This window comes from Tenrec ecaudatus, chromosome 15 (assembly GCF_050624435.1).
Source record: "Tenrec ecaudatus isolate mTenEca1 chromosome 15, mTenEca1.hap1, whole genome shotgun sequence".
In the NCBI taxonomy this organism is placed as follows: domain Eukaryota; kingdom Metazoa; phylum Chordata; class Mammalia; order Afrosoricida; family Tenrecidae; genus Tenrec; species Tenrec ecaudatus.
Window position 1 is genome coordinate 108,638,167 of NC_134544.1, and position 21,753 is coordinate 108,659,919.

The 21,753-nt window shown below is 41.7% G+C and overlaps 1 protein-coding gene across 1 annotated transcript in view; it reads right to left on the reverse strand.

The window, feature by feature from the left end:
• The window catches only part of HS6ST3 (heparan sulfate 6-O-sulfotransferase 3), a 1,040,890-nt gene that overhangs the window by 53,790 nt on the left and 965,347 nt on the right, over positions 1–21,753 (reverse strand). The window lies entirely within an intron of this gene.

Here is a 21,753-nt window from a genome sequence, read left to right on the forward strand (position 1 = left end):
ACTACCCATGTTAAAAGCTCTCACAGAGCCCACCGTTGTTTGCTGCCCACAGGCTGGAGAGGAAACGATGGCTCCATGATTGGTCTGTCAGGGCTTGAAACCTTAGGGCACGTGTCTGAAGGCCAATGGTTTCCAGAAGAGCAGCTCAGCCATCCTGGTCACAGAGAAGAGGGTGTGGCCAGATTCTTCTGCAGGACCTGAGCCATGGATTATCCCTTCTCGCTGCAGGACTTAGCCCCTCCAGGCCCTTGAGTAAGGAGGAGCAGCAGCAACACCATCATCCCCATCACTACCTCATCCTCGGCCCCTCCAGTATCTCACAGGCTCTTTTCAGAAAGACCCCCTCCAAAGCTCTCTCAGTTACATCTTTTGAATGAAGCGCTTCAGTGGTGGCTCCATAAGTAGTAGTCATTGTTTTTACTATTATTATAAATGTGCTATATCAGAGAATGAGATAGTCTATGAATGAGGGTTAAGTGCATTGTAGTCAGAGGCTCTTTTGATTTAGTTGCCATAAACCATTGGGCTGATTTCTAGAGTTCTGTTAAAAAATTGTTCTATGTTACTCTATCATATAAATTCCTTGACCACCTCCGAAGGCGCCAGTCCTAGCCGCTATATGAACACATTACTTCTGTAGGTGGTCTCACTGTCACTGAGTTGATTTCAACTCATTGTGACCCTGAAGAGAGTTTCACTGAGCCCATGGATTTATATGACCGTAAATCATGAAGGAAATCAAAAGACTCATCTTTCTCCTGGGGAGTAGCTGGTGGTTTCAAACTGCTGACCTGACTCTTAGCAGCCAGCCATGTACTCTATCAGGGATTCTTCCAAACACCATAGCCACTGAAAACTCTATAGTGTACATTTATACTCGGACACACCTTAGGGTTCCCATAAATCATCATCAACTCAGTGGAACTGGTTGGATTTTTACCTTTTCCCCAGACCCTGACACACGCTCCAGCACAGTGAATAGACTCCAACTTCTGCAACTAATAGACTTCAATGCTGTTCAAGCACATCCCAGCAAGATTGTCCTGATTGCTTAACGTCAGGTCTCAGTATATGGTGTCAGATCTAATAGACGTTGAATTTTTGTATCTTAACTATACTTGGACTTGAGACCTAGATATAGCTGGTCTCTTGTTTGTTGGTTTGTTTCCATCTTGGGTTTCAAGCCATAATGTTCTTTGTATGTTCAACAAGATTTCTCCCTGGTTGATAAAAATGAATTTACAATGATAGGTACAAATGATTATTTATTAAGTGTCCCCAACTTTTGAATTGATTTTTAATGAGATCTGCTTTTCATATATTTTTAAATCATTACTTTATTCGATGGGAACTTAAACACTTACTATGATGCAGGCACTGCATGTTCGAGGCTAGGAATCATTTCACCTCTTTGCACTTTGTAATAAGTGCATTTGCTTCCAGATGTAGCTTAACTGAAATAATATTAAGCTTCCCTCTGATACTTTTTTTTACCAATAATGATATTTTCCCTATTTATGCTGATGGCATTTATTGAACATTTCCCAAAGATTCTTCAACACTAGCCAAATAGGTTAAAAAAAGATTGCTATTTTGATTCAAAGATGATTTAGAAAGAGGACTTGAATCATACCATAAGTAGAAAGCCCATTTTAACAAAGGACTATTTCCCCTCTGCCAAAAAATTATAAAATGAAGTACTCAAGCACAGTCTCCCTGTGGTGCCTTATCATTTCCAAGTTAACGTGCTGAATGGAGACTTCATTTGCAACCTGAGTTAAGTAACAAGAATTGCTTTTTATTTCTGTTGTTGATATTACACCACGAAACAGACACATTTTACTTCATTAACAAGAAAAAAATTTCTTATTGACCACGGGCCTGCTATTCCTTCATACCAAATATTATTTCCTTATCACCAGCCTTAAGACATTGGAGTTGGGAAGTCTCTAGAGAATTGGTTTTGGGTTGGCTCCATAATTTTTTCAAAGTAGACTATTTAACATCCCTTTCCCCATAAAAATTGCCATTGAGTTGATTTCTACCTATGGAAACTCTATAGGGCAGCTTGGAACTGTGCCTTATGGGCGTCAGTGCTGCACATCTTCATGTAAGCAAGCTGCCACGCCTTTCGCCCATGGAACTGCCCATGGGTGCCAAACACTGTGCAGCCGGCAGCAAGCGCTTTAACCAGCGTACAGGCAGGGCGTCTTTGGTCTAAAGCACAGACATCTACAGATAAGACAGTAAGAAAGCTACAGTTTCTTATTTTTGACTAACACAGTACTAGGAACATTATCTCAATTATTCAGCTACATTTGTGTTTCAAGGACAATCTGTCATACAAGTAAAAGCAAAGCAGAGTCCCTCACTCTGTAATACACCCAAACTCAAGTCAATGCACACTTTCACACCATTTTCCACTGAGCTAGAAACCTAGTTTGAGCATCGCCCTAAGATCTGCTCATTAGACAGAATCCAGGATTTGACACCACTTACTCGAACAAGTTATATAACCTTTCTCAGCCTTGCTTTCCTTGTGTCTCAACGGTGATTAAAAATAGCACTGACATCAGAGGGTTTCCTGGGTGGATTCCCTGAGACACAATATAGAAAAAGCTTAACACAGAGCCTAGCACATAGCAAGCACTAAGAAAAAGTCAGCGAGCTTCATTATACATTAAACAAAATGAAGCTGCTTTGTGAAATAATCTTCACAACCCAAACAAATGCCTGTCATGGCAGGTACTATTTCTGATATGTCTGGGGAGTGGAGGAGGAAGTACCTGTTTTCTCCTCCCTGTCAGTTTATGTCCCTTTCTCCCTGGTGGACAGAAATGGGATTTTGAATAACATGATTTCCTGGTTGGGAAGCCCACTGAACCTTCAAGGTGAACCACCCTTGTGGGCCACCCTTAAAACTCACTGCTCCTGGTGGAGAAGCAGGAAACCTCAAGGCAGCTTCCAGGTCAAAGTCACAGTCTCCAAAGCTGACTGCTTTCACCGGATTTCCGTCTTGACCTCTTGTTGATGTGGTCTAGATGCTTAATCAATGGATGCTAGATTCCTATTTGGCTATCCCTCCTTATGGACTTCCCCCCTCCCCCTGCTCAGAGAACCTTTCTATTCTTTTTTAAAAAATCATTTTATTGGGGCTTATACAACTCTTATCACAATCCATACATTCATCAACTGGGTAAAAACACATTTGTCCATTCATTGCCATCATCATTCTCAAAATACGCCTTCTGTTTGGGTTCCTGGAAGCAGCTCATTTTCCTTTTTCCCTCCCCCTCCCTCTCCACTCGCCCCTCCCTCATGAACCCTTAATAATTTATAAATTATTATTTTATCTTATCTTACACTGCCCGGCCTCTCCCTTCACCCACTTTACTGTTGCCCACCCCCCAGAGACGAGATTATATGCAGACCCCCGAGATCAGTTTCCCCTTTCTACCCCCACTTCCCTCCTGGTATTGCCACTCTCACCCTTAATCCTGAGGGGTTCATCTGTCCTAGATTCTCTGTGTTTCCAGATCCCAACTGTGCCGCTGTGCATCCTCTGGTCTAACCAGGTTTGCAAGGTAGAATTGGGATCGTGATAGTTCGGGGGGGGGGGCATTTAAGAACTAGAGGAAGGTTATGAGTTTCATTATTGCTACACTGAACCCTGAGTGACTCGTCTCCTCCCCACTACCCCTCTGCAAGGGATGTCCAGTTGTCTACAGATGGGCATTGGGTCCCCATCACGCACTCCCCCTCATTCACAATGATATGATTCCCCACCCCTCCTCCACCCCACCCCACCTTTGTTGCTTGAAACCTGGTCCCCTAGGCCCATCACGATCACACATGTTGGTGTGGTGCTTCCATGTGGGCTTTGTTGCTTCTGGGCCAGATGGCCGCTTGTTTACTTTCAAGCCTTTAAGTCCCCAGATGTTATATCTCTCAATAGCCGGCCACCATCAGGCTTTTTTACTGGTAAAAGTACCATCATAACCACATTCAAATCTCACAACAAACCCCTGACTGTAGGCACTTTGCCAAATTCTTTAGAACATCACCTGTAAGCCCCAGAATCCTTAGGGAAGGAGGTAACAGTTTCTTCATCATGTAGAGGAAATTACATCTGAAGAGGTGATAGACCTCAGAGCTAATAAGTGTGAAAACCAGCGAAGTAAATCTGTGTGTCCAACTGTAATGAGTCTGTTAAATCCTGCACAGTTCTACCTCTTATTGCCAGAAATGTTGCTAAGTGCCATGGCTGTCCTGTAAGTGAAACACAGCCCTTATGGGCTCATGGTCAAGTCTAAGAGGCATTAAAATGTCCAGTTGTGGTCTGCAGACCAGTTGCATCACCATTTCAGCATCATCTGGAATACTTCTGACAATGTCTATTCCAGAACCTTCTTCTCTAGCACACCTGTTAAGTCAGCATCCCTTTGAGATGGAGCAGAGGAATTCACAGTTTTAATTGGGTCATCGGATGATCCTTTAAAGAAGTTAGAAGGTGAGAAGTACTGTACTAGTTCCCAAATTTAAAGACCAAAAAAAAAAAGACGAAGAAATGGATATTCTTAGGAAATCCCCTTAGAACATTGATTGAAAGGGTGTTTTGTTTTCTCTTCAAATAAACCCTTCTAAATTCTTAGGTTGAATATTTTCTACGGTTGCTTAAATCCACCAAACATGATTCTTAGTTAAGAGGAGTCATGATAGCATTGGGTAGCAATAAATATTTTATCACTAAATTTCACTTAAGAAAAATTTACCTTATAACTGGGAAAACAAGAAAAATAACTCAAACATGATGAACATGAAATCAGAGCTCCATGAGTCTTTTTCCTGTGTCTAAGATATTAAATCAATAGCTCAAATGGTTAGTCAGGAATCTCCTCATATTCCTGAGGGTTTTTTTCGTTTTGTTTTGTGGTTTAAAGGCAGTTATTTTTAATGAGTAAGCAATCAACTGCTAAATGAAAGGTTATTAGCTTGAACCCACTCAGGATTTTCCTAAGAGAAAGAACTAGAAATCTGTTTCAGTAAAGATTACAGTCAAATTCCTAAATGCTTCTCCCCCCACTACCATGATCCCAATTCTACCTTACAAATCTTGCTAGGCCAGAGGATGTACACTAGTACAGATAGCAACTGGAAACACAGGGAATCCAGGGCAGATGATTCCTTCAGGATCAGTGGTGAGAGTGGCGATACCGGGAGGGTGGAGGGAAGGTGAGTTGGAAAGGGGAACCGATCACAAGGATCTACATGTGACCTCCTCCCTGGGGGATGGATAACAGAAAAGTGGGTGAAGGGAAACATCAGACAGTGTAAGAGATGACAAAATAATAATTTATAAATTATCAAGGACTAATGAGGAAGGGGGAGCAGGGAGGGAGGGGGGAAAATGAGCTGATGCCAGGGGTTTAAGTGGAGAGCAAGTGTTTTTAGAATGATGAGGGCAATGAATATACAAATGTGCTTTAGAAAATTGATGTATGTATGGATTGTGATGAGTTGTATGAGTCCCTAATAAAATGATTTATTTTAAAAGAAAAGAAGCTTATGGGCAGCAAGTTAATGTTAATGATTAAAGGTTAATGTTAGTAGAGAAATAGTTGGGAGCTATAGGAAACAGAGAGAAGGACTTAACAACGTAAAGGTAATCAATGTTATTGAATTATATGTGAAGGTAAAATGTGCTGTATACATTTTACCACACAAAATAATAAAGCAAAAAAATTAACGATATATGTGCAAGAACAACAACAACAAAAAGATTAAAGTCAAAACAACACTTCGGACAGTTTCACGCGGTTACATGGAGTCCCTCTGAATCTACAAGGACTGGTGGCAGGTAACATCAAGCGCATGGCACTACTGTGGGTAGCCCTTGTCTCGTTACTTCCTATGTCTGTCCTGCAGTAGTCTGACAGGTCTCCCTCCAGTGTGTCCTCTTCTTTCATTGCCACGGACCATCCTACTTCGCTTTGATTATCAAATTATCTCCCATCTGTAGTTGCTGTTCGGTGCCATGGAGTTGGCCCCACCCCCTAGAGACCCTGCGCTCAGCAGCTCCGAAGCCTGCTTGCTCCTGCGCCATCCTCCCAATCGCTCCTGTGCTCCAGCCCATGGTTGACGTCACTGTGAGATTCCATCTCCCTGCGGGCCTTCCGCTGTCTCACTTCCTCTCTATTTCACCAAGGACTGGAATACATGGTTTCTCCCGAAAACATGCCCAATGCATGAGAGACAAAGTCTTGCCATCTTAGCCTCTAAGGAACATTCTGGATATATTTTTTTTCCAAGAAAGATTGTTATTCTCCATCAGCACGGCAATTCAAAATTCAAGTGTTATCGGATCTCCTTCAGTTTTCCTTATACAATGCACAACTTTCCCATGCATATGGGGTAATTGAAAATGCCAGGGCTTGGGTCAGGAGTCATCAAAATTACATGCTTGCTTTCCAATACTCTACAGAGGTCTTGTGCAGTAGATTTACCCAATCCATCATTTGATCTCTTGACTGCTGCTTCCATGAGCATTGATTCTGGATTCCAAACCCTTGTCAAGTTCAATCTTTTCTCCATATATTATGTTACCGATTGGTCCGGTGGAGATCCAGCACAGTAGAACAAATGGACTGACAAGTGGTGAATCTCACACCTATTTCTCAAAATCAGTAATAGGATACAGAAAGATGTTCCCATTTTTAGTCTGACATTCAAACCTGGTCCTTTGTCAACCATAGAATCTACTTCTCAAAATTAAGATTCTTAAAAGCATTGAACAATTTATAAATTCTACATCCCCATATACATTTTCTTTTCTCCAACATTTCTTTTGCCTTTGCTCCTCCAAGCACTAGATCAGTCCAAATAGTCTGGATTCTTTGCAGAAACAAAAGAACCCAAAATATCAGTGTCCGAAACAACACAGACTTCTTTGGTATTCCATTGCTTTGTAGGCTTGACAGGAGTCAGCAAGGAGAAGGTGCTTACCTTCTGGCTGTGTCAAGAAGTCATTTCAGACATTGCTGGTTTCCAAGACTGAGGATACAGCGCGTGCTGGGGAATCTCACATTGGAAATTAAATTCTCTGGTCTGTACTGGCATTGGCAATTTGTCTCTCAACGTAGTCATCAGAACTAGTCACATAGCTAGCTCCATCTAACCATATGGGAATTGAGAGAAGCAGTCCTACCATGGGTGCACATGAAAAAATATATATATTGGAGCTGAGTGTCAATTACTGCGGTAAATACTTATTCCAATTCTATTAGACCTAAAGGTTGAACTGAAATGCTGCCAGCCTTCATCGGCTCCGTGGCTTTTCCAGCAGCTCGGTCTTTTCACTTACTTCTTAGAACCTTTTCTTTGCGCTTCATTATTTTGGTAACTTCCGTAGCATCTAAATATATTTCATTACTATTCCATATAGATATGTCTTATTTCCCCAGAGTACACATAAATTATGTCATTCTTCAAATCATTCAGCAGTTATGAGCACATGCTTAATAGTCTATCTAGGCATTGATTATCTTTCTAAATTACTGATAAGAAATGGTGTCTATTTCCCTGCACCTTCATTTCATACCTCTGACATATATGCCTACTACACATTGAAGGATTGAGTTCTTTGTTTATTCTGCTACATTCCTACAACAAGCATTTCAGATACCATTTCCTTCATTGCTTGTTTTATCAGGAACACGTTCAATTTTTTTTTGTTTTTAATGTCTTGCGGATATCCCAACCACACAGATGTGTGGCTGGAAAATAAAGAGCACCCAGTCAATATTTGTTGGATAATTCATTCAAGATGATTCTCTCAGGGGGGGGGATCCCCCTTTTATAAAAGAGGAATCTGCATGAGACTCAGAGAACTCTAATGAAGCAATGCTGTATGATGCTTATATACAACAGAGCTTCTTTCATGAACGAGTCTAGGATAAGATCGACACTTGTGAAATTTATAAATTACTTTTTTAGCATGTTGATTGATTAGAGTCAAGAGAAGTCAACTATAGCTTTAAAAAAAAAGTTTGGGTGTGAGGATAGAATAAAGGAGCTCTTGTAGAATCGATGGATTGGCTAAAGAAGTCGTTTCAGAAGTAGAAAGCATGAACAAAGGGAGGCAAGACCAGGTGCAGCCTCTCAGAAGTTGACTGAAGGGGCTACTCTGGGGCCTTTCCTATTGTACATGGTCCCTAGGCTGCTGTAACTCTCTGATCATCTCTGACACACCTTTCCCCCTGGGAATACTGCCTCAAAAATCAACAGATTAGGAAAAACTTGCAATTGATCAAGACTTGCACATTTATGGATTTGTAACCAAGGTGCCAGGTTGTGTGAGAAGGTTTCCTGCCTTCCACCTGTCTTGGGAATTCCCCAAACAAGAAGAGTAGTAAATGAGCCAATGGCATATTTTCAAGGCAGTGTTGTAGGACATGGTTCAAACCCAGGAGCTGGACTGACAGTCTTAATGCTGAATCAGTAAAACATGATCAATTCTTGCACTAGACTTAAGAATTTACAAAGGGCTTTACCTTGAATTATCTGTTAGGGGGTAGCTTCAATTACTATTCTAATTTCACAATAGTAACCTACTTGAACTATATAGAATAAATTAATGATGGTGGTGGTGGAAGTAGCAGGTGCCTTTAAGTTGGTTATGACTCACAGAGACACTGTGTACAGCAGAACGAAACACTGGATGGTGCTGTGCTCTCCTCACAGATACTGTTCATTGTAACACTCTACACTGCATTTCAATCCATACGGGAATTCAGGAAATTTAAAGAAATGATGTGTCCTATAGAAGATCAAGCCAAGTTTTCTTATTTAGAACAACTGACTTGATGGCAGTGAGTTTGTTTTTGGTTTGCTTTGCTCTGCTTTGCTTGTTGCATGTAGCAGAATGGCTTTAAACTGCCCACAGGGGTGGGTGGATGGATGGAGATGCTCAGGGCCAGAGACTCCAGCTAAATCAAGGCCCTATCTGGCTTCTTAGCAGTAGAACAACATCAATATTTCAAGGCATGTTATTTGAGAAGCTCTTATTTACAAAAGGGCTACATGAAAACAAATGTTGCATTTGTATCCAATATATATGTCTAATATTGACTTGAATTCCTTGGGTGGTGCAGACAGTTTATGTGCTAACGGAAATGTTGGGGATTCAAGCCCGCCCAGAATTGCCTCGGAAGAAAAGCACAGTGATTTATTCTAAAAAGCCCATCTTTAAGCAACTGTACATCCCCTTACGGAAGGGTTGCGGGGAGGAGATGAGCCAGTTAGGCTGCAGTGCAGCAACAATGAAGCATACAACTTTCCTCTAGCTCCTAAATGCTTCCTCCCCACCCACTATCATGATCCCAATTCAACCTTACAAATCTGGCTAGACCAGAGGATGTACACGGGTACACATAGGAACTGGAAACACAGGGAATCCAGGATGATACCTTCAGGACCAGTGCTGAGAGTGGCGATACCGGGAGGGTGGAGGAAGGGTGGGTTGGAAAGGGGAACCAATTACAAGGATCTACATGTGACCGCTTTCCTGGGGGGTGGATAACAGAAAAGTGGGTTAAGGGAGACGTCGGACAGTGCAAGATATGACAAAAGAATAATTTATAAATTATCAAGAGTTCATGAGAAAGTGAGGAGTGGGTAGGGAGGGGAAAAATGAGGAGCTGATGCCAGGGGCTTACGTGGAGAGCAAATGTGCGAATGATGAGGGTAATGAATGTACAAATGTGCTTTACACAATTGATGTATGCATGGATTGTGATAAGAGTATGAGCCTCTAATAAAATGATTTTTAAAAGAGGATGATTTTTTAAAAAGAAAACAACCACTGAAAGTCCTATTTTTTGAGTCACTATAAGTTCAAATCAACTCATTGGTACCTGGAAAAAAAATGACTGGGATAGTCCATGACCAAACACGATTTTCACAATCATTGTGGGCCAAGAGAAGAGGCCTTGGGTAGTGCAAAGAGTTAAGTGCTCAGCCACTAAGTGAAAGATTCACAGTTCATATCTACCCAGAGGCACCTTGGCAGGAAGACTTGGAGATCTGCTTCCAAAGGTCTATCCTGTAGCCTATAGGGTTGTCATGAGTCACAATGGACTCAACTGATGGTAGCATTTTTCTTTCTTTCTTTGCATGATTGGCTAAATAGAATGGTTGGGGTAGAGCAAAACATGTCAACAGCTTCAAGAGAGCATATATTTGTAGAAAAAAATCAGAAAGTAAACACAGCACTATTGTGCTGTAAGATGAAGGAAGTAACAAGATGTTTGAGATCTCCTTTTCTATTGTCAACATGGAAACACTATAGTTTTTTTTTTAAATCTGTATGGATCTAGTTTGGAATGAGTAAAAAGTGAAGTTAATCACAATTTTGGAGGTAGAAGTAAGGCAACAGTAATTCCAATAGAGGTCCTCATTAGTTAGAGTAGACAGGCTCACAGAAGCAGGGTGTCTTATGTATCTACTCTACCCACTCTCCACCTGGACCTCCTTCCAGACTGACATCTCTGCTGATTGACAATGCCTTGGATCTACACTAGATACATGATAGTAATTCGCAGAGGTAGTAAGCCAAGGAAGTCAACACTTTCCATGGACTTCTATAGGGCCCCACTATGTCAACTGTACCTGCCTAACATCAAGGTTTCTTGAAATTGTGAATTCATTCATCCAAGCCATGTCTACTCAGTGACTTCCTTGATTTTCAGATTCTCCTCTTAGAGTTTTATGTTCCAAGATCCTCCCACAATAAAACTCATAGTACTACAGTAAGTTCCCTAATATGTGGCTAGCCCTAGTTCCTTAGGACTGCTTGAACAACAAACCACACAGATGGTGTCTTTCAGCAGCAGACATATGTTGCTCCACAGTTCTGTAGAGTCAGATGTCAGCATAATGATTTCCTCTAAAACTTTGAGCGATGACTTGTTCTACCCTGAGTTCGCTAGCTTAATGTGCCAACCGAGCCGATAAACACATGTGGGGTTAATTGAAGGGTGGAGCGATAAATGGCTCGGTGAGCCTCGCCTTTCTAGTTCTCAGGTCTCTTGCTTTCTGATGGTCAGACCAGGGTGCAGCTGCCTTAGCCAGTTCCCTGCTTTAGCTCACTTCCTGCAAGACATCCCTGAGGAGAAGCCACATGGATCTACTCCAATGCACCCTGGGTGCTGGAGCAGCCATGTGGAGACCCCTGCCAGCACTGAGATGTTTATACATTCACTGACTCGGCTCTCCTCCTGCAGTCGGCATCACTGTGTCTGTTTTGTGAGATGAAGGAGGACTTTGTGGATTGATGTCAGACATATGGCTTAATGAGTTAATGTTGGACTTGTGGGCTTGGGCAACACTGGGTTGGGATGTTTCCTTGATGTGCATTTAAGCTTTATCTAAAACTCTCTTATACATGAGTTTCTGTGGATTTGTTTCTCTGAAGTACCCAGACTAATACGTACCCCATATCTCCTCTCTGTTTCTGTTAGTTCAAGATAGACCTTGGTTTGCAGCTACAAGGTAACATGGTGTTATTCCTATAATGTTCTCTCTATATGTATTCTCCTCTTTATAAAGACAATACTCAAACGAAAGGACACATCCTACTCAGTAATGACCTTATATTAACTGATAACATAGTCAAAACTGTGTTCCCAAAGAGGCAATATGATAAACAGAGAAAGGTTGAAGTTGTCAAGGATTTCATCTTGCTTTGATCCACAATCAACACTCATGGAAGCAGCAGTCAAGACCTCAAAATGACACATGGCATTGGGTAAGTCTGCTCAGCAAAACCTCGTTAAAGTGATGAAAAGCAAGGAGGTTACTTTGACTACTAAAGTGTGCCCGGCCCAACCACGGTATTTTCACTTAGCTGACGTGTATGTGAAAGTTGGACATTGGATAAAGAAGATGGAAGGGGAATCAATGTGTTTGACTTGTGCCAGTGAGGAATCGTGAAAGTGCCATAGAAGCAACTAAACTGTCTTGGACGCAATCCAGCCAGAATGTTCCTTAGAAGCAAGGATAGGGAGACTTTGGACGTGTTATCAAAGTCCCTGGAAAAGGACATCAAGTTTGATAGAATAGAGGGCCGGGGGAAAAGAAGAATGTCTTTGACAAGATGGATGGACACAGGGGCAATCGGCTCAAACAGAACAATTGTGCGAACGGTGTAGAACCATGCAGTATTATGTTCTGTGGTGCATGGATTCACTATGATTCAGAACTGACTCAAGGCACCAAAGACAACGCCTTTAACCAAGGTCACCATCAAAATCCCCAAAGTAAGGATTGATGGGGTGAAGAATACCTGGGTGGCACAATGACTTCTGTAACAATATTCAGAATGGTTTTGCTCCCCTGATTGAATTTGGGGTTCTAATCTAGACCGGAAATGAATGGCCAACAAAAGCCTTCCTGGAGTTATATGTAAGATGAGTTAGGTCTGAGCCAAATTAAGTGGAGAGGAAAGAGATCAGAACAAGAAAACTAGAAATAACATAGAGTTGGTAATGACAGCACAAGGTTCATGGATGTGATGTATGAGTGAAGAAGGAGGGGCTCCAGGTGATTTCTGGCTTCTGGAAGGGAATGATTCAATGAGGAATTCAAGACAATACATGGGAGATGAAGATTTCGGTTTGTGATGCAATTGTAATCATTGTGATTGTCAACTTTTTTGAGTGCTTACTGTGCACCAGGAACTGTTAAGTGCTTCATGTATTTTAACTCGTGTATTCCTCATAAAAGGCTTAAAAATAAATAAACAAAACAATCAGATGATATAAAGTCTATTCTGACTCTTAATGACCCCATGTGTATCAGATTATAGCTATCTTTACAGCATTTTCAATGACTAATTTTGGGGGGGAAAGTAGATCACCAGACATTTCTTCCAACGTGCTTTTGGATGGACTTAATCACTAATCTTTTGACTAGCAGGTGAGCATGTTAACCACTTCCTAAACAGCTTTATAAGAGAAATTACTGTTGCTAACATTCAGAGCTTGAAAATGAAGGCATAGAGAGGGTGCATCTTTTGGAACAGCTCATTAGAAGAAGAGCTAGCCTTGAACTAGGATAATTCTGTACTAGAAGTCTTCTTCTTACCCTGGAGTACATTTCTCTTCTGGGGCATCCCATGAGTGGGAATGGAGTTATGTCTAATAAACAATTGTCCCAAGTGAAGATGGAAAAAAAACTGAAGCAGCTTGGAACATTCTAGAATCTGTTCAAATTCAAGCACACATGAATCTCTCAGACAACCGAGCAATAAACAAAATAATGATTCCTAGTTAACTTACCCAATAAGATAAATCTAACTCATTCAGCTATCTATGTTAACATCTTACAGAATGATTAGATAAGAATACTGAAACCACAGTAGGCACTTTCTGGTGCTTTATAAAAGTATTTTTCCATATATACTTTAACGTGCCTTTTGATACAAATTATTGTGACCAAAATCATACAATTATTGTGACGAAAATCATAATCTCCCTTATAATTTCATTCATATGTCATTTCTTCAAGAAAACATCCTTACCTTCTCCCCATAGTAAAGAATACACCTATACAATGAGCTTTCTCTATATCACAAAACCACCTAATTATGGATTAACAAAATTGTATTTTAATCACTTATGTAATTACCAATATCTATTACAAGATCATAAGCCAATATCTATTACAAGATCATAAGCTCAGGACTAAGAGAAGCAGGCTGAATCTATTTTATTTTCAACGTGCTTGGAATATGCTCAATAAAATGTCTAAGACTGAATACAAAGGGGCTTCAAACCATTTGTGGAAAACTGCCATTATTTATTAGTTCTATTTTCCCACAAACTTTTGAAGACTTTATGTATAAGTGAATTCAGCTTCAATTATATATTATTCTGGAAAGAACTCCAAATTGTTGTATGAGTAATCCACAAAAATAGAGGTACTGGCCTGTGTACATATATTTATACAGCAATACATTAGGGTAGGGGATGGACTTTGGGCCTCTGCACATACCCTCCCTCAATACAAGAAGACTTTCTTCTAACCAGTCAGCAGTCTGAGATGTTCACCCTCCCAATACAATCACTGAAGACAAAATGGGTGCATAAGCAAATGTGGTGAAGAAGGTGGGCGGTGCCCGGATATTAAAAGATATAGCATCTGGGGTCTTAAAGGCTTTAAGTTACACAAGCTGCCATTCAGCAGTGAGGCAACAAGTCCACATGGAAGAAGCACAGCACTGGTGCGATCATGAGGAGTCATAAGGACTGGGTAAAAGGCATTAGCAGACACATAACCAACAAAAGCATATTTTGAGAATGAGGGGGGCTGAAGCAGAAATCCAAAGCCCATCTGTAGACAGTGGAACCATCTCCCCACAGAGGGGCCACAGGGAAGGGATGAGTCACCAGGGTGCAGTAAAGCATTGATGAAACACCCTATATTTCTCTGTTTCCTTGAGGCTTCCTCACCCAGCCCCACTACCATGACCCCAGTGCGGCTTCTCAACTGAGACTAGACCAGAACATGCACACAGGTCTAGAAAGGGATGGGAGCTCACGACACACAGAATCCAGGGACAGGAGTGGGAACAGTGATACCGGAAAGGTAGGGGAAGAGGGGGAGAGGAAGGGAGAAAGGGAAAACCGATCGCAGTGATAACACGTAACCATACACTCCTCTACAGGGGGAAGAACAACAGAAAACATGGGAGAAGGGCGACAGCGGTCAGTGTGAGAGATGAAAATAATAGCAATGCACATTCTATTGGGGTTGAGTGTGTGGGGCAGGGAGGGGGGAAGAGCTGGTACTGAGGGCTCAATAGAAAGCAAATGTCTAGAAATGAATGAGGGCAACATATGTACAAACATGCCTGATTCAACTGATGTATGGATTGTGACAAGCGTTGTACCAGCCCCCAATAAAATGATTATATATCTATCTATATCTATAGATAAATAGATATAGATATATATACACACACACAAACACACTATTAAAAATGTTTTATGAGGAAAGTCTTGGGCCTGCCCATGAACTTTTAGCTAGATAAAGTTATGGTGGCATGTTTGCTCATTTGTCCTTCTCAGTCTCTACCACATCTATCAAACAGAATCAATACCACCACTAGCTATGGGCTGTATTTAACATCTGATAGACATCTGCAATTTCAGGTCTTTGTCGGGAAATAAAAATACTTGATACAAGCTCTGGTGCAGAAACGTTGCTTTGAGGAGAGGACAGAGACACCGTTAAACATATCCTTTGAAGAGGCCTGCACATGAAGGTGCTGCAGACCTATGACAAAATCATACAGCTGATTATAGACTTTTTGCCTGAAATGCCTTTGGGTGTACATGAATCATTGCAACAATTTTATAGCTGTAGCTAATGAACCTAACTCAAATAGACTCACCAGAATGATATTTTTTAGGTTGTCAGTACAGTGATGAATGCGTGATGTCACTATGGTGATTGGTGTGGTCCATAGAGAAATATCAGGACCTACTGTTTACTTCTCTTGAAAAATCTGTATTTTCCATCATCTGGTTATGTCTCAATTTCCTAACCTGTATGATAGGAATGATAATAATATCTTCCCAGTTTGCAGAAAGGACAATACGATGGCAACAAATTGCTTACTTAGTACATATAGTGCTTGGCACATGAAAACAAATTCCTAGCCAATAGCTGTTGTTGTTGTTTGAGGCTCTTGAGTTGGGTCAAACTCATAGTGACCCAGTGTACCAGAAGAAAATGAAACATTTCCCTGCCCCTCACCATCCTCACAATGGTCATGATGTTGGAGCCCATTGTTCCAGCCACGGTGCCAGTCCATCTTGTCAAGGGCCTTCCTCCTTTTTACTGACCCTCTACTTTACTATCCATGGTGTCCTTTTGCAGGGACCGGTCTCTTCTGACAATATGCCCAATGTACATGAGACAAAGTCTGGCCGTCTTTGTCTCTAAGGAGCACTTTGGTTGTACTTTTTCTGGGACCGATTTGTTTGTCATTTTTGCAGTCCATGATACTTTCAAGATTCCTCACCAGCACCATAATTCAAGCACATTAATTCTTCTTCAGTCTTCTTTATTCAATGCCCAACTTTCACATGCATATGAAAATATCATGGTTTGGATCAGGTGCACCTTAATCCCCAAAGAAACTTCCTTGTTTTTAAGACCTCTTTAAAGATCTGCTTAAAGACATCTTTAAAGAGGCCTTAGACAGCAGATTTACCCAGTGCAGTACATCATTTGATCTCTTGAATGCTGCTTCCATAAGTTTTGATTGTGGACCAAAGCAAGGTAAAATCTTTGACAGCTTCCATCTTTCCTTAACGTATCATAAGTATTTGTTATCTGCCATCACCATTTGCTATTAGTCACCATCCTCATCATATTAAAAACCAAATACCCACTGCTGTTGAGTCAATTCTGGCTCGTAGTCACCTTAGAGAACAGAGTAGCTCCTCCCCATCCAGTTCCCCAGGCTGTAACGATTCACAGAGGCAGACTGCTATACTCTTCTCTCCCACCATGATTAGTGGGTCTGAAGTGTCAACATTTTGCTTAACGAGCATGAGGCTTGACCAATGTACCACTACGGTTCCTTTTGGGGTTGACATGTGGTTGATAGGAAATGAACTTATGTCATCATACTACCCTTTGGAAGTCTCGAGCCAACATTCCTGGACACCTCTGCCAAGTGAAATTACCCTGTGGCCTACCTGACCTTGCCTCCGTTTTCTTTTTCCCTGATGTGGTTATTTCTCCTTTTCTACTTATATTTCTCTCAGTGCATTTGGTAAAGACTTTCTGATCCTGGCTTAGAAGGTGCAACACACGTTAGTAACACCTCCACACCTGCATTAGTTTTCAAAGGGGACTGTCGGTCGCAGGGGGGGATGACTTGTACCCACGGCGCAGAGCGGGAGTCATTTCTGCTTTCTCAGTCTTAGCTCCGGGCCTCTTGTCTGCAGGGTCACCAAAGCCGGTCTCTTGCTGATCTCTATGCAGTCTTGCCAAAGTGTGTGTGTGTGTGTGTGTGTGTGTGTGTGTGTGTGTGTGTGTAGGGGGGAGGGGGATGTTACCACATTTCACGCATCTGATTGTTAAAATGCAAGCTTTCCTTCTTCTTCAGCATGCAGACGGCATTAGAGGCAGGATGGAAGGACCCTGAAGGAAAGGCTCAAGGAGGTTACCTGCAGTGCTGTGTACTGCAGTGCGGTGTACCTGCCTAGGCAACCTAAATATTGCATCGTGAAGCGATATAACTAGTGATTGTAATATTATTGTTAAAGACACCGAAGGCTGCTTTCTCTTTATTCCCAGTGGTAGCTGTGATGAACCCGAGGGTATGAGAAGGGGCAGCCAGAAACAGAACCCTCAAGGATTTATGGTAGCGTCAGAGTAATAAGCCTACGTTTATAAATGCATTGGTCAGCTTCAGGCTCTACCCTTGAAATTCCAAGTGCCTCTACCCTCTCTTTTTCTGCCATGTGGCCTCAAAAGACCCTAAAACCACCTTTGGGTGGTGCCATGCGCCTCAAAGTGTTCTACCTCAGTGGGCATTCTTCTGACTGGAGCAGGTTAGCACCATCGCCCTTCCACCGCCATCGCTACCACTGACGCCTCTAGCCTTACACTCAGATTTTCTGTATTTGCAGTTGATAGCTCCAGATCGACCAATGTGCCCTGACACACACAAGGGAACCGGAAGTTGCATGTCGACTGAAGAAACATGCAATTGCTCTGGCCTGGACAGGAAAACCCACCTTTTTTATACAACACTGAGACCCACTCAGGGCTCTCAGGCAAGCCAATAGAGGCACAACAGCCTTTGGCTAGACTCAGCAGGACAGACATGTAGTCGATATTTTCTTTTCCATAAGCTACAGGCTCTTGAGGGCAGGACCCACTTCACCCCGATAATCTGGCTACCTGACTACTTCCTCCAAACAAGACTTGTGTTAGAAATACCCTTTTTGGACATCCCTCCCCCAATACCAGATTCCACACACATGAATTCCACACGAGAATAGCTCGTTTCATCTTACTTCACTTTACTGCACCTCTCAGCTGGGGCCTTGTATACGAATTGTATGAATTTGTGACAAATCTGCATGGAGCAATCTATCAGCATCATTTTTCCAACAGCGTTCTCATTTAGTGCTTCTGTGGTACTTTTTATAATTCTCACATGTCAAACTTTTTCATGATGCTGTTGCTCATCGAATAGGGTGAAAAGTAAACGTTAAGATCATGTGCCCTGGGCCATCAAAAATTCATATGCCTTGCTGTGTTGTAATATTTCCTTAATTGTGGTGATCTGGAACAGAACCCACAAAATCTCTGGGCTATGTCTCTATTGAAGCAGATGATAGAATAAAAAGATAATCCTAATTTTCCTTCTCTGTTGCCAAAGGCCTAGATGCTGAAATTACCTGTACCCCATCATAAACCTCCTTGCCTCTCCATTGGTAGTATTGGATCTAAGACTATAAACAAACAAACAAATTCTGACAAGGTTTTAAATTTGAATATATGGCTGGTTGCCAGGAATTCCAATCTTGGCTTTAATTCAAAGTCTCCCTTTGGTCTTAAAAGAGAAAAGCAACACAGAACACATTTGCCCATTAATTTGTGCTAAGTCATTCTCACCTGCCCCTTTGGGTACAGTGAGAATTAATGGGTCCTATTCCCAAACAATACCCGAGTCCCTTCCTGGTAGTAAGTAAAGGATATGGGCCCATTAGCTGCAACTATTGCCCCAGTGGCCTTGAAAGGATTAATACACCACCCAAAGCCTTTAACTTACTGGGACAAATCTGGCTCAATGAATTAATGAACTAATTAGTTAATTGTCAACACTGCAAAATGAGAAGTGTTATGATTTTGTACTTAATTAAATTCGGGAGAATTAACAGCAATAGAGAGTAGATGCTACAAGGATTTGAAAGAGCCTAGGCAGTTGTGACACTGCCTTAGTGACATCAAAAAACCCTTATCCAGCTTCTAACAGGGATACGGGAAGAGGATGCTGCTAATTATATCCATGGGTAACTCTGAACACCAGAACTGTCAGAAAGAGATGGGAATCAGCCATTGAGATGCCTTTTAGATGTGAGGGCGCCTTTCATAAAGTAAAATGGAGAGAAAGAGACAGAGACAGAGACAGAGACAGAGAGAGAGAGACTAAAGGCCAGGTCCCACGTTGCTGGGTGAGAGAGTGATCAGGGATTGATGTGTGAATCGAACAATTTGATGCACAGCATAGAAGGACCTATGCTTTACAGTGAGACTTTAAAGTGTTGCTTGAAAATGTGGTTTCCTTTAGAGGCCTAGACGGAGTGAGGAAAGGTATTTAGAACGTGACTATTCTAGAGATACGTGTTAGATGAGAGCAGCACTGGGCATCTGAGGCATGGGTAGGATTAACAAGGGGAAGCCGTTGAATGACGTTCAATGTGCTGGTTATGATCAGAGATTATATAGCTTGGACAACCTGTTTCGAAAGAAAAAACTTTTTTAAAAAATGCATGAACCTATGGATGATTTAGGAATGAGCTTATTCCCCTAGCACACTGCTGCATTTTGAAGAACTGGAAATTCTACCCGGAATAGTCACAGACCAAATGATGGATAATTAAGCATTCCTGGTACCATAATAAGCATGCTTTATTTTACGGATCTTGTCATCATAGCAGCTAATAAAGCTTTGGGGAGAAAAAAATGTATGCGTGATGACCAACTCAAAATTCTTTCCCACGATGGGACTCTTCGTTTGGAAAGAAAATGGCTTCAAAGCGGGGCTAATACACATACATAAACACATATTGACAGGTTAGTTAGAAATGATATGCGTACTCTTTCCTTAAACGTTGGAGTAGACCCTTTCGGTTGGCTCCATGATAGTCATGCTCTCTTCTTACATACTGCTCAAGCTTAGTGTTTCGTCTGGTTCCTATCCCTCACTCGTTCAACATGAATTAGATAAATCCTGATAGGGCTAAGTCTCACCAATAATGCTAGGCCCACTGCTGCCCAGGATTGATTGAGAGAGGGATTTGTAACTGATTTTGTCATTGAAATGGATAATGAGATCTACTTGACTTCTGACAGTTTTTCCTTCCCGCTGTATTTTATAAGGCAGAGGCAGGGCCCAGTCTATCAACTGGGTAGCTGCCTGGTGACACCTCCTTGGTGTCATAAGCCTTTTTGTATAAGAGAGAGAGACACTGAGCATGCACTCTCTGTGCCTTTACCTTCTTTCTTTGTGGGAATCTCCTTGCCCCGTGTGGGCTGCCTGACCGCAAGAGCTGTCTGGGTCCCGCCATGTTTCCACCAATTTTGGATCCTTGGGACTCTGCACCCACTGACCTGCGACCTGTGATCTTGCTTCATGCTTCACTTTTGGGTGTCACTAGCCTGCAACTACTTGAGTCAGAAGAGGGCTCTGGCTTGTATCCACTTGGACTTGGCTGGGATGCCTTCATGTAGGATTACTTCTTGTTATATGCACACATGAATGTTGCTGGATTTATTTCCCTGGACAAAGCTAGCCAACCTGCCCTACCAGAGGGAGCTTCTGTAACCACTTTAACTGATTTGCAACTATAATAAAAAATATTTTGGGATGAACCCAACTCCAGTGACTGCAAGGAACTTTGCGATATTCATAAGCTACTGATTTTGTTGTGGCCCATTTCTGGACTTTTTGATGTGCGATGAGATATCTTATTGGTATTTCTCGAGTTGAACAAATTTCTTTGTTTCTTATACTCAGTAGCTTTCTCACAGTCCCAGAAGCACTAACTGTGTCCCGATCCCAATCCCCGTTTTCTCCCTACATGTCAAACCTTTTTTTAAGAACATGGGGTTGGATCCTGGCTTTGTTATGGCATTGGTCATTTGAACTTGAATGTGTCACTTAAACTCTCTGAGCCTCATTATTGTCTACAAAGGAGCTGTGGCCAGTCACTATCTTACAGGGCAGTCGTAAAGATGATATAAGATAATGCAAGCAAAATATGGACTCTCAATATATATTAGGTAAGATACAAAGACACCCACTCATACTTTTTAAAGGCAGCGTGGACAGCTGTTTTCTAAAAGGGAAATAAATCAAGTGAGAAAATAAACACCATTTGAGCAGCAAATAAAATAAGATGGAAACGACATATGGTATCTTGGACACCATCTGAATGTGGAACCAGAATCTTATTTTTAACAATTATTTTAAGATTAAATGTGAAGTTATCAGATGCTGGGTCTGATTCCTTAGAATCAAAGGAATCTGATGTGAGGATCTCTTATGAACCTGGGCTCTGTGTAGTTATCAGTAAGTCCTAGAGATTGGCAGAGAAGCACCAGACCATTTAAGTAAACGCGCAGTGATGTACATAGGACAAGGACAAGTTGAAGGGGGTGACTTAGAGAAGAAGATGGTCATGAAGGACAACATGCACAACTCTGCTGAAGATGGCTTAGATCCAATACTAAAGAACAGAAAAGTGAGCGTGTGGATTTCAGAGGAGGGAGGGGATAAAGGAGCAGACTGGGGGTATATTGGTATATTGTAGACAGTTACTACATCCACATTATTTATTTGTTGTTTATTTATTTTCGATTATAAAGCAAGTTTTTTTCTGCAAAGTGGAGGTGTCTGATGTTTCCCCTGGCAGGCGTAGACCCACAGGTTCACAGTAGCAGCAT